This window comes from Leucoraja erinacea, chromosome 19 (genome assembly GCF_028641065.1).
Source record: "Leucoraja erinacea ecotype New England chromosome 19, Leri_hhj_1, whole genome shotgun sequence".
Classification (NCBI taxonomy): Eukaryota; Metazoa; Chordata; class Chondrichthyes; order Rajiformes; family Rajidae; genus Leucoraja; species Leucoraja erinaceus.
In genome coordinates, this window is record NC_073395.1 from 12,318,167 (window position 1) to 12,331,053 (window position 12,887).

At 45.7% G+C, this 12,887-nt stretch overlaps 1 protein-coding gene across 2 annotated transcripts in view; it reads right to left on the minus strand.

Annotated features, from left to right (window-relative positions):
* The window catches only part of pnpla8 (patatin-like phospholipase domain containing 8), a 51,649-nt gene extending 45,908 nt beyond the window's left edge, over nucleotides 1-5,741 (minus strand). For both annotated transcript variants that reach the window (XR_008725021.1, XM_055650315.1), the window contains exon 1: nucleotides 5,601-5,741. The gene's annotated coding sequence lies outside the window, so the exon portion shown is untranslated. The remainder of the gene's footprint in view (nucleotides 1-5,600) is intronic.
* Between the last annotated feature and the right edge of the window lie 7,146 nt (nucleotides 5,742-12,887).

Below are 12,887 nucleotides of genomic sequence, written 5' to 3' on the forward strand. Positions count from 1 at the left end.
CCTGGTTATTTACAATATATATTAACCATTTCGACAACAGCAGTGAGACATGGGCTACATATGCCAGGCAGGAGAGAAGACTCAACACCTTCCACCTGAGAAGCATCCGCCGTATCCTGGACATATCCTGGCAAGACAGAGAGTCCAACGCCTAGATCTTGTCTCGCACTGGCCTTCCCAGTATGGGCACTCTACTCAGGCAGTGCAGACTGCGGTGGCTGGGCGTATTCCAAAAGACATCCTCTATGGAGAGCTGACATTTGGGAAGAGAACCATCGGCCGCCCCCAGCTACGTTACAAGGATGTCTGCAAGAGAGATATGAAAATGCTCGACATCAATGTGGAGTCCTGTGAGAGCCTTGCAGCGCTGACCGCACGAGGTGGAGAGGTACCCTGAACCAACATTTTAAAACAGGGGAAGAGAAACTGTTGAACGCAGCGGCAGACAAGCGGACACGCAGAAAGGAGCGCAGCAACTTCAACAAACCAAAGACCTTTGCCACGGAGACTGTCACTCCCGCATTGGTATCTTCAGCCAAAAGCGACATTGCTCCAGCCGAGGTTTGGAGCAAGCAGCCAACAACTAGGATGCATCACCCATGGTCAGTCATGACCAAGGGGGGCCTACGACGAGACAAAGGAATTAAATGTAACATCTACAAGTTTGCGAATGACACAAAGCTGGGTGGCAGGGCGAGCTGCGAGGAGAATGCTATGAGGCTTAAGGGTGACTAGGATAGATTCAATGAGTGGGCAGATGCATGGCAGATGCAGCATAATGTGGATAAATGTGAGGTTATCCACTTTGGTGGCAAGAATAAGGCGGCAAATTATTATCTGAATGGTGTCAGATTAGGAAAAGGGGAGGTGCAACGAGACTTGGGTGTCCTTGTACACTGAAAGTAACACAGACAATGAAGAAAGCAAATGGCATGCTAGCCTTCATAGCAAGAGGATTTGAGTATAACAGCAAGGAGTTCCTACTGTAATTGTACAGGGCCCTGGTGAGACCACGCCTAGAGTATTGTGTGCAGTTTTGGTTTCCAAATTTGAGGAAGGGCATTGAGGGAGTGCAGCATAGGTTCACCAAGTTAATTCCCGAGATGGCGGGACTGACATATGATGAAAGAATGGATCAACTGGGCTTATTTTCACTGGAATTTAGAAGGATGAGAGGTGTTCTTATAGAAACATATAAAATTCTTAAGGGATTGAACAGGCTAGATGCAGGAAAAATGTTCCCTGTGTTGGGGGGAGTCCAGAACCAGCGGTCACCAGTGTAAGAATAAGGGGTAGGCCTTTTAGGACTGAGATGAGGATTTGAATCTGTGGAATTCTAGGCCACAGAAGGCAGTGGAGGCCAATTCACTGGATGTTTTCAAGAGAGTTAAATAATGTTGAGGGAGAACGGAATCAAGGGATATGGGGAGAAAGCAGGAACGGGGTGCTGATTTTGGATGATCAGCCATGATCATATTGAATAGCCGAATGGCCTTCGCCTGCACGTATTTTCTATGTTTCTATACATAGTTGTGTTCTTAATTTAGTCCTACTTAGCCAACCTCCCACCCAGCCCTAACTGCTTTTTTTTTTTTAATAGTACATGGATAACAGCATTAGTGTTGTTGCATTTACAGAGAGCTAGAAATGGTCATTACGTTTGCTTCCAATTTCCACTCTGCTCTCGCTTCAACATAGTCCATCTCTGAGTCTTCGCTTTATGGACTTCCCTATCTCCATAGGTCTTGGGCTCATGCTCAATATACAAATTCCTCCCAGGTTAAGACAGGGTTTCATTCCTGAGAACCACTCACAACCCAAACATACAGCAAAAGTGGAATATATTTAAATTTAAAAAAGGCCAACAATGGGCAACGTGCAACTAAGCCAGAGCATTTGACTCATCCATTCAAATATTTCCACAGAGTGTCCACATGGCAGTAGATATCCAGATCTCCACAGCAGCTGGCAAATCCAAACTACCGATTTCCCAAAGGCTCGCTCATATGTACATAAGACAGGCGTTCGTACCCTGGGAGGATCTATATAACATAAGTTCACCGACTCCAAAATCTAGCTTGGCTACACTTCCTTCCAAACTTACTTCTGGCAATTACTCCCTATTATCTGCCAGCTTCTGTGTCTCTGGTCTAGGTTCAAATGATGAGACTTTACCTCCAGCACCTTCAAGATGCTTATTCACCTTCATATTTGCTTATTCAATTCCACCAATCTCTCCCCTTCCCACAAAATGTTCCCAAGCAACCATATGAGTCACATGTGCCTTCCCACCATCCATTGACCCTCGTAGACCTACCAGATGGAGCAGAAATGTATTTTTTCCTTTGTGGGGCATTACATTCAGTGCTCATGTAGTCACCTTTACATCACAAAAAAAAATGCACATTGACTGCATTGCAGAAAACTTCCATTCATCACTCACACTGAATTTCTAGTCACCAATCATTTTAATTATCCATCCTCCTATACTGTTCAAACCAAACCCAATATAAGCTTGAGGAACTACCCCTTTTCTTCCGTTTCAGCACACAACAATCCACAAGAGCCAACTCTGATCTGTTGGGTACTTCCAGCATTCGCTTTTGTTTCAGATTTCCATAAACTACTATGATGTGTCTTTCAACAGATCCAGCATATTCCTTTCTCTTTATTCTCTCCAATTGTTTTCATTTATTTATTTATTTATTGACTAAGCAGGTCCAAAATCATTGTCATATGGACAATCTTCGTCCCCAGACTATTGCAGGCAATCTTAGTGTTCCATCCATCCTCTCCCCTCTCTGCAACTTAAAAAAAATGTTTTCTCACTTCTTCAGTGCTGATGAAAGGCTTTTTGACCTTGTTCCTCCCTCTACATAATGCTCAGCATTTGCAGAACTGTGTTTTTATTTAAGATATCCAGCATTTTGCAGTTCAAATATTCAATTTCTGATCACGTCTGGACGCAACAGGGTGTTTTTTGCTGGGTGACAGCCAGATAACATAATAATGGGAAGGCTTAACCAATCAAGTGCAAACACACCCACTGACAGCTGATGCCGCTGGCGTGGAAATCATGTTCAAACCAAAACATTTGCTTTTAATGCCATGCAGCTTTCAGATACACAGGAACATATAGCCTTTCATCAGCATCACTGGCAGGTACTATTGTGCACCTGCTAGAGCATCGCAAAGCTGGATGCACTGTTGCAAGAAGGAGACCATAAACTTAAAATAATTATAGGAAGGGGAGATGAGGAAAACGTTTTCACCCAGAAGTGGTGGAGCTGTCTGCCTGGGAATGCAGCAGAGGCATGAGCGTTCACCCTATTTAAACAATACATGACTGTGTACTTGAAGACCAGTGCCCTGCATGGCACTGGGTTTAGATGGAGGCAATTCTTCACAACAAAATAATACACAATTTATGCTTATGCTTATACATAATCCCCCTATTTTGGGGCAGCACAATGTTTGGGACCAATGGCTCGCGTTTGACGCCAAACTTGCCCAAAACGGTGTGTGGTTAATTGCCTGTACTACTGTAGCGGCTGCCTCCTCCCTGGACAAGAGACGCTAAACCATGGCTTAACAGGCATTTGTTAATTGCCTCGGGGTGTTTAATTGCCTCCTTTAAGGCAGATACAAGCAAGAGCTCGGTCAGCACATATCTGAAACGGGAGGTAGCTGATTTGCCGGGGTAGAGTTCCCGGGTTGGAGCTCTCTTTCCACCACCTTTGCTTAAACCTTTATTGCTATTTGTGGAGGGCTTTTATGAAGGGGTGAAGTTGTAAAATGAATGTCAAAGAGTCCATTATGAGTCTGAGAAACGGGGAGCGGTCAATGTCTTAGAGACATCAGCCAAACCTTAGGCTTACCAAAGTAAACTGTTTGGAACATCATTAAGAAGAAAGAGAGCACTGGTGAGCTTACTAATCGCAAATGGACTGGCAGGCCAAGGAAGGCCTCCACAGCTGATGACAGAATAATTCTCTCTATAATAAAGAAAAATCTCCAAACACCTGTCCGACAGATCAGAAACATGCTTCAGGAGTCGAGTGTGGATTTGTCAATAACCACTGTCTGCAGAAGACTTCATGAACAGAAATACAGAGGCTACACTGCAAGATGCAAACCACTGATTAGCCACAAAAATAGGATGGCCAGGTTTTGTCAAGAAGTATTTAAAAGAATAACCACGGTTCTGGAAAAAGACCTTGTGGACAGATGAGATGAAGATTAACATGTCAAAGTGATGGCAAGAGCGACATATGGAGTAGAGAAGAACTGTCCAAGATCCAAAGCATACCACCTCATCTGTGAAACACATTGATGGGAGTGTTATGGCCTGGGCATGTATGGCTGCTGAAGGTACTGAGCTCACTTCCTTCATTGATGATACAACTGCTGATGGTAGTAGCATAATGAATTCTGAAGTTACCCCTACACATCCTATCTGCTCAAGTTCCAAACTAACTGAAATGCCTGCAAAGTCTCCCTCATTGGCCGGCAGTTTACTTTTTCTGCAGCAAGGCTATTGATATCAAACATACTGCTAAAGCAACAAAGGAGTTTTTCAAAGCTAAAAAATGGTCAATTCTTGAGTTGCCAAGTTAATCACCTGATCTGAACACAATTGAGCATGCCTTTTATATGCTGAAGAGAAAACTGAAGGGGATTAGACCCCAAAACAAGCATAAGCTAAAGATGGCTGCAATACAGTCCTGGCAGAGCATCACCAGAGAAGACACCCAGCAACTGGTGATGTCCATGAATCGCAGACTTCAAGCAGTCATTGCATGCAAAGGATATGCAACTAAACATGACCAATTTCATTTACATGGCATTGGTGTGCAAAACATTATGGTGCCCTGAAATGGGGGGACTATGTATAAACACTGCTGTTATTTCTACATGGTGAAACCATAATGTCTAAAAATGGCCTTTACTAAAATCTGACAATGTCCACTTTAACCACATGTGATTTTTTTTTCTATTACATATCTCAAATTGTGGAGTACAGAGGCAAATAAATAAATAAATGATGGGCCTTTGTCCCAAACATTATGGAGGGGACTGTACACCAGCCAGGTAGGGGTCATGGCCAGGAGCATGGGGGGTTCAGGTACAGGGCAAAGGGGATGAGGTGTGGAGGGGGAGGACAAGGAGACAGGGCCAGTGTGAGGGAGTGGGTGGTGGTGGTGGTGGTGGGGTGGGTGTGAAATGGTCGGAGAGCAAGGGATGGGGACAGGGCAAAGTGACAAGATCCAGTGATACCACCTCATCTGTGAAACACATTGGGGGGAGTGTTATGGCTGGGCATGGGGGGGGCTGAAGGGGGGGCTCACTTATCTTCATTGAAGAGGCAGGGAGTAGATAGAGGGGGGAGATGAGGGATAGGTGTATAGGCACAGGGGAGAGTGGCGTTCAAAAATGGGCACAGGAGAGTGCCAGAGGGTTAGGGTGAGTGGGCAAGATGACAGGGCAAAGGGGGTGCAGGGACCAACCCCCAGCGGTGGGATCTTCCTCCACCTGTCCCTGGAATCTTCCAGAACCCGCCCGATACAGGGGGGGGGGGGGGGTGCGGGAGAAGCGCTTACCCTCCGGCAGCTCGGCGACAGACATTGCCGTCTCCTTCCCCGGCCGCTCCTCGCTGGGGTTGGGGTTGGGGCAGCGGCGGCAATGTCACGCAACGACGGCGGGCGGGCGGGCGGCGCCTCCTCTACGCGCAGGCCGCGGTCTCCCCGGCCCCGCCCCTCTGCCTGCCAATCAGGCGGCGCCGGTCACGCCCCCCCTCCCCTCTGCTCCAATCAGAGATCAGCAGGTGACGTGACCGCTGTTCCGATGTGTGTGTGACGTCAGGGGTTACTGTCGGTCAAGTCCATGGTGCCATCCAGCTGTGGTGGATATTCAGTCTGAAGAAGGGTCTCGACCCGGAACGTCACCCATTCCTTCCATCCAGAGATGATGCCAGTCCCTCTGAGTTACTCCAGCATTTTGTGTCTACCAGCTGTGGTGGATGATAGAAACATAGAACATAGAAACATAGAAATTAGGTGCAGGAGTAGGCCATTCGGCCCTTCGAGCCTGCACCGCCATTCAATATGATCATGGCTGATCATCCAACTCAGTAATCCCGTACCTGCCTTCTCTCCATACCCCCTGATCCCCTTAGCCACAAGGGCCACATCTAACTCCCTCTTAAATAGAGGGATGGTCTGGCCTCAACTACCCTCTGTGGCAGAGAGTTCCAGAGATCAGAGGGTTACCACTCTCTGTGTGAAAAAAGTTCTTCTCATCTCGGTTTTAAAGGATTTCCCCCTTATCCTTAAGCTGGGACCAACCCCTTGCGGTGGGATCTTCCCCACCTGTCGGGAACAATCTTCCTGCATCTAGCCTGTCCAACCCCTTAAGAATTTTGCGGGTTTCTATTACCCCCCTCTCAGCTCTTCTAAATTCTAGAGAGTCTCCTTAAACCAAGTCGCTCCTCGCAGTCTTTCTTCATAAGACAGCGGCTGACAATCCCAGGAATCGACTGGTGAACCGTCTCTGCACGCCTCCTCTACGCGCAATAATGTCCCCGGCCCTCCCCTTTGCCTGACCAAAACTGTACGCCAATACTCCCCCTGTGGTCTCTCCAATCAGAGTATCAGCACTGCAGTAGACCGCTCCCTGATCCTATGTGTGACGTCAATCCTTTTGCAATGAAAGTCCATGGTGCCATTCGCTTGGTTGACTGCCAGTCTGAACCTGGGTGCCTACCTTCAATGACTGGTGTACCATGACACCCAGGTCTCGCTGCATCTCCCCCTTTCCCAATCGGCCACCACACCACGATGTGCACTCATAAGTTCACGTCCGAGGCAGGAGCAGAATTAGGCCATTTGGCCCATCAAGTCTACTCTGCTGATCTATCTTTCCCTCTCAGAAGATAGACACAAAATGTTGGAGTAACTCAGCGGATCAAGCGGCATCTCTGGAGAAAAGGAATGGGTGAAGTTTCAGGTCGAGACCCTACTGCAGACAGACTCGGGAGAGGGAGATACAGAGATATGTCGAAGGGTGAGGTGTGACAACAACCAATCAAAGCAGACAACGATCAAGGAAATGTTGAATGGTTCATTGGGTCTGAAGTTCATTGTATCTGAATATCCTGTGTCGGAAGGAACTGCAGATGTTGATTGACACCAAAGATAAACAAATACTTGAGTAACTCAATGGGTCGGGCAGTATCTCTGGAGAAAAATAATAGGTGACATTTTGGGCCAACACCATTCCTCAGACCCGTCTCGACCCGAAACATCACCTATTCCTTTTCTCCAGAGATTGCTGCCTGATCTGTATTATAAGTTGCAAACATAATTCCACAGCCAGTTCATTTTATTTCTGGCCCTTCAATATCATGTTTCAACTCTGAGACTGGTCCATTGGCTTAAGCCACATTCTGTGATGAGCGCATTACTTGGAAATCTGATTGCAGTGCAAAGTCAAGAAAATACCAACCTTCTGAATAAGACATAAATTTGCTCTCGATCTCCCTGCTGAATGTAAAAGGCCTTAAAGAGAAGCAGGAGGCAATTCCCAGTGTTCCTGGCAAAATTTAGGACACATGTCTCTGGGTTAACTGTTGCTCAGAGGTGCCACTCATACTGGTGAATTAGAAGTTCATTGGTTCGAGGCCCATTCCCACATAAGCACAATAAGCCAGTTCTGGGAGAATACCACACTGTTGGAGGTACCAACTTTCAGAAGGTCATGAGAAAGATGCTGACTACTAAGCTGGTTGTAACAAAATCCATGGCAAAATGTGGTTGAGATGCAAGGAAAATTGACCCTGCTGTGCTCGAGGCCATTTTTATCAATCAACTAAAGTCCTTGAAAAGACTAATTATGCAGCACAATTTGGTTTATTCTTTCATAGAACGTGATGTCCCTCACAAGGCCGACAATTTTTATTCATTCCTACTTACCCCTAAGAGGTCAGTGGTAAGCTGCTATCTTGAACTACAGCAGTCCACTTAGTAAAATTACCCCAAGAGGTTAAGTTTCAACACCAACAGACAATAAAGATACAACTGCAAGGGCTGGTCTAAGATAAAATTGGCATGGGAGGCACAGTGGCGCAGTGGTAGAGTTGCTGCCTTACAGCACCAGAGACCCAGGTTCAATCCTGACTATGGGTGCTGTCTGTCCAAAGTTTGTACATTCTCCCTGTGACCTTGTGAGTTTTCTCCGGGTGCTCCGGTTTCCTCACACACTCCAAAGATGAGCAGATTTGTAGGTTAAATAGTTTTGGTAAAAATTGTAAATTGTCCCTAGTGTGTAGGATAGTGTTAGTGCATGATCGCTGATTGGCGCAGTGACGATGGGCCTGTTTCTGTGCAGTATCTCTGCAAAATGGCTTTAAAGTAAAGACATATACCCTACCCCACTCACCTGTCACCTGCTAATGTACATTGGCTCAGTTCTAGCTAAAACCTTGAATTTTGGCTCTCCAAATTCCCATCTGCACAACTGAGTACCCAATAAATTTTACACACTTTCAGCTGATTTCCAGTATTGTATTGCATTTGAGCACTGCACAGTGGCACAGCTGGTAGAGCTGCTGGCTCTAGGTTCAATCCTGACCTCTGGTGTTGTCTGGCTGGAGTTTGCACATTCTCCCTGTGACCGCATGGGTTTCCTCCGGGTGCTCCGGTTTCCTCCCTCATTCCAAAGATGTGCAAGTGTATAGGTTAATTGGCCTCTAAAAAATTGCCCTCTAGTGTGTAGAGAGGTTAATGAGAAAGTGGGATAACATAGTGTGAATGAATGAACGATGGTCGAAGTTGACTCTGTGGGCAGAAGGGCATCTTTCCATGCTGTGTCTCTAAACTAAACAGAACTTGGTTCGAAGCTTTGGACGACCTGCATAAAAAAATCTTAAGTCACTCAGTGAAGATCTTACTAGGACCTGCAGTCTGTCCAAGATTCAGGGTCCTCGATTGCTTCTTGATATCGTGTGGAATGAACCAGAGACTGCCTTCTCTAATGACGAGAATCTCAGGAGAATGTTGAGAGAGATCACTCAGAAGAATTCTGCTGAAAATATTTGCTTCTGAATTTTATGCTTTGCACTACCATGCTGAACTCCACCTTCAATGTGAATCGAGATGCTCACGGAGATGATGACATGTGCAGAAATTTAATTATGACCACTTTAGTAGGTGCTGTACAATGAGAACAATGTACACGTGCATGACTCCTGATGTGTTTAATGTTTAACGCAGCTGCTGTGCAGGAAGGGAGCGTTCTCTGTTGTAAATACTGCAACCCTTAATCTCCATATGCCTCTAGTATTTTTCTAATTACTGAACATTGAACTTCCCCCATAAACATTACAGTGAGAGTGGGTGTGGCAGTACTGCAGAGTTTGGACCTGATCCAATGTTTCTGGAATCATTTAGCCCAGTATTGCACACTAAACTATTGTAAATACTCTAGTTTGCACCTTATTTTTAGATACAAATGATGCTATTGCTTGAATGCACATCCAAACTCCTTTTTGAGTCAGTAGTGGCTCCCCTGACTTGAATGAGAAATATGGTGGACCATAAGACACCAATTATGATCGTAAACTACCAAACGTAGCTACCGTTGGGTTCTAAACTACCAAAGCAGAATATAAGGTTACGTTATTTCTGTTTGCACGTGGCCTCACTGTGGCAGTGGAGGAGGCCCAGGGCAGAGAGTTCAGTGAGAGAATGGGAAGAGGAGTTAAAATGGTTAGCTACCATGAGAGGAAATACCTTGGCGGACCAATCGCAACTGATTGTTGAAATGGTCACCGAGTCTAAACTCACCATGTGCAGGAGGCCCTATCGGGAACTATGGATGCTGTAGATGTTAGGGGAGGTGCACTTAAACCTCTGCCTCAGCTGGAAGGACAGTTCTTCAATCTTCTTGCGTATGGCGTGCACAGCCTAAAGTTGTGAGACTACTTGTTCTGTTTGATCTTCTGTTTGTGCACGCCAGGTTGATTGCATTCATCGAAACAGGATGGGCCACGTGTAGGTTGCAATCTCACACCCCGAAGGACTGTTGATATCCCTGGCTGGAGGTGAGGGGTGAGGTATAGGGACAGGTATTACATTATCTGTGGTTGCAGGGGAAAGTACATGGGGAGGGGACAATGATCAGTGCAAAAATAAAGAATTGTACAAGATTGTTGTGCAAACTGAAGGTAGTCCAAAAAAAAAGTACAAGAACTGAATAACCAATGAAAGTAGAGTTAGGAGTAAGAATATGCAGCATCACCTCTCGGAAGTGAGTGTGAAACAGTCTGATAGCAGTGGGGAAGAGGCTGTTTTTTAGTCTGGATGGTTGTCAAAACATACCCACTCAACCTATGATCTGACCTTGAGAAATCTAACCTTGATTATTAAAATACACTGGTCCAAAAGGATTACCTCAACCGTTCGCTTATCTCAAGGCAATTTGGATTTTATATTACAGTCATAAATTGAAAGTATAACATTATGGCGAGCTTAAGCTTCCCTACAAGGAAGAAGAGCGAAAAAGTAACGGCCAGGGGAGCAGGCTTCCATGACAATACTTCCAGTCTGCCTGATGCACCACACTGTGAAGTTGGACTGAATGGAAGGAAGTGAAGAGCCTGTGATCTACGGACTGTGTTCACCCGCGTGCGGACATGGCGCCGACGGACGAGAAACCGAAGCAAAGAAGTCGAAGCCAAAGAACCAAATGGAAACGAGGCCAAAATGCCAAAAAAACGAAAGAGTACGAAGACGAAATGCCAACTAACCGAAAGGATGGGACGCCTAAAAGCCATCTAACCGAAAAGCTGTGTCGCCTAAAAACAAACTCACTAAATGGCTGCTCTGTTGAAACGCCACCTACCCGAAAGGTTGCGTCACCTACAAGCCAACGAACCGACTGCCGCTCAACAGAAAAGTCCAATAACGGACATGACGTTCCCGGGGGGGGCGGGACTTGCCAGCGATTGATCCAGAGGGGAGAGAGAAGGGGGACACGGGAGTGTAGGGGTCATTTTTCCACACATGCCATAGGTGACAGGGCAATCTGAATCCAAGCACCAAGTTGTAAGCGGCCAAAGGTGCGCATCCCTCAGGACAGCCCCCACTCTCCCACAGCCACTCTCCGCAGGCTGTGGGTCGGGTGGAACGGAGGTGTGGGACAGTGTTCATCCCTCCACAGTGATGTGATGGATGCGGGGGTCTGGACCAATTCGCTGACAAATCCCGCCCCCGGCAACGTTATTGGATTTTTCTGTTGAGCGGCAGTTGGTTCGTTGGTTTGTAGGCGACGCCACCTTTTGGGTATGTGGCTTTTCGACAGAGCGGCCATTTGGTGAGTTTGCTTTTAGGTGACGCAACTTTTTGGTTAGTTGGTTTTTAGGCGTCCGGCCCTTTTGGTTAGTTTGCACTTAGGCGTCCCATCCTGTCGGTTAGTTGGCATTTTGTCTTCGTACTCTTTCGGTTTTTTGGCGCTTCGGCCTCGTTCCCATTCGGTTCTTTGTCTTCGACTTCTCTGTCCGTGTACTGTGTTCACCACTCCTTGCGGGTTTCGGGCGGTCAAGAACATATCAGTCGCCATCCCAGGCTGAGGTGCATTGCGTCAAAATACTCTCTATGGCGTATCTGTCTGTAAAAGTTTGAGAGAATGCTCGTGGATTTAATCTTCTCAGATGCCGAAGAAAATAAATATGCCACTGACATGGTAGCAATGGCAATATCAATGTGATGGTATTTAAATTATTCACTAGACTGGTCAAACAGGTCTCCCATTTGTACCTCGAGTTGCTATAACACAGAAGTTAAAAAATGGATCAAACGATCATGAATTAGCAGAATCCATATCACAAATTGCAGCATTTTATTTATGTATCTATGTATGTATATCTCCTTGGATAACTGTACATTGAGAGAGATTCAGAAAAAGGTGCTCCAAAGATACATTGAGAAATAATGGGCAAAGGATTTAATTGAACTGTGAAAATGGTACCATGGTGGTAGTTTGGCAAATGAACAGGCAGGGATATATATGAAGAACCAAGAGCAACTTGGTGTTTCAAATGGTACGTTGTTTCCCTAACCCTATGATGAAGGTTTCTGAAACATTGTTTGCTGCAAAGAAAGTGTCTGATCAACCAAATATAGTAGCTCGCTCCGACAGGTTTGTTTGATATCTTGCAGAGGGAGCTTAAGCAGCTAAACCCTCCTGAAATTGAAAAGCAAATGTTCAAGCATAGTAATCTCCAGATTGCTTCCTTCATGGTGCGCTAAATCGCAGAGAGGGACTTGTAAAGATTAGATTACAGCAGGAGGAAAAGGTTCATCTTCTTGGAGAATTCAATGCATCCTAAAATGAGGGAGGCTCATAACAAAAGGGAGACATCAATAAATGGGTAAAGTAAGCAATGGTGGAAGATTTAAATTAACTTGCCAGGTGGTGGGAAGTTTTATACTCGAGCAAGAGGGACTAGCATTGACATAGATAAGAAAATAGAATAGCTAAAATAAATAATATTGAAAATAGATAGGGTGGGCTGTCAAAACCTTTACCCAGGGTGCAAATGTCAAATAGTAGAGGGCAGAACAGAACTTTAAAGTTTAAAGCAATGTGTGGGGCATTTTTCCCACAGTGAGGGTAATGGGTGCCTGAAACAAGCTGCTCAGTCTGATAGTGAATGAAGATAAGATAGTGGCATTTAAGAAGCTTTTAAACAGGCACATAGATGTGTAAGGAATGCAGCAATATATATAACATGCAGGCTGCTGAGATTAGTTTAGCTTGGCAATATCTTTGGCACAGACATTGTGGGTCGAAGGGCCTGATCCTGTGCTGTGCTTTTCTATGTTCTATGT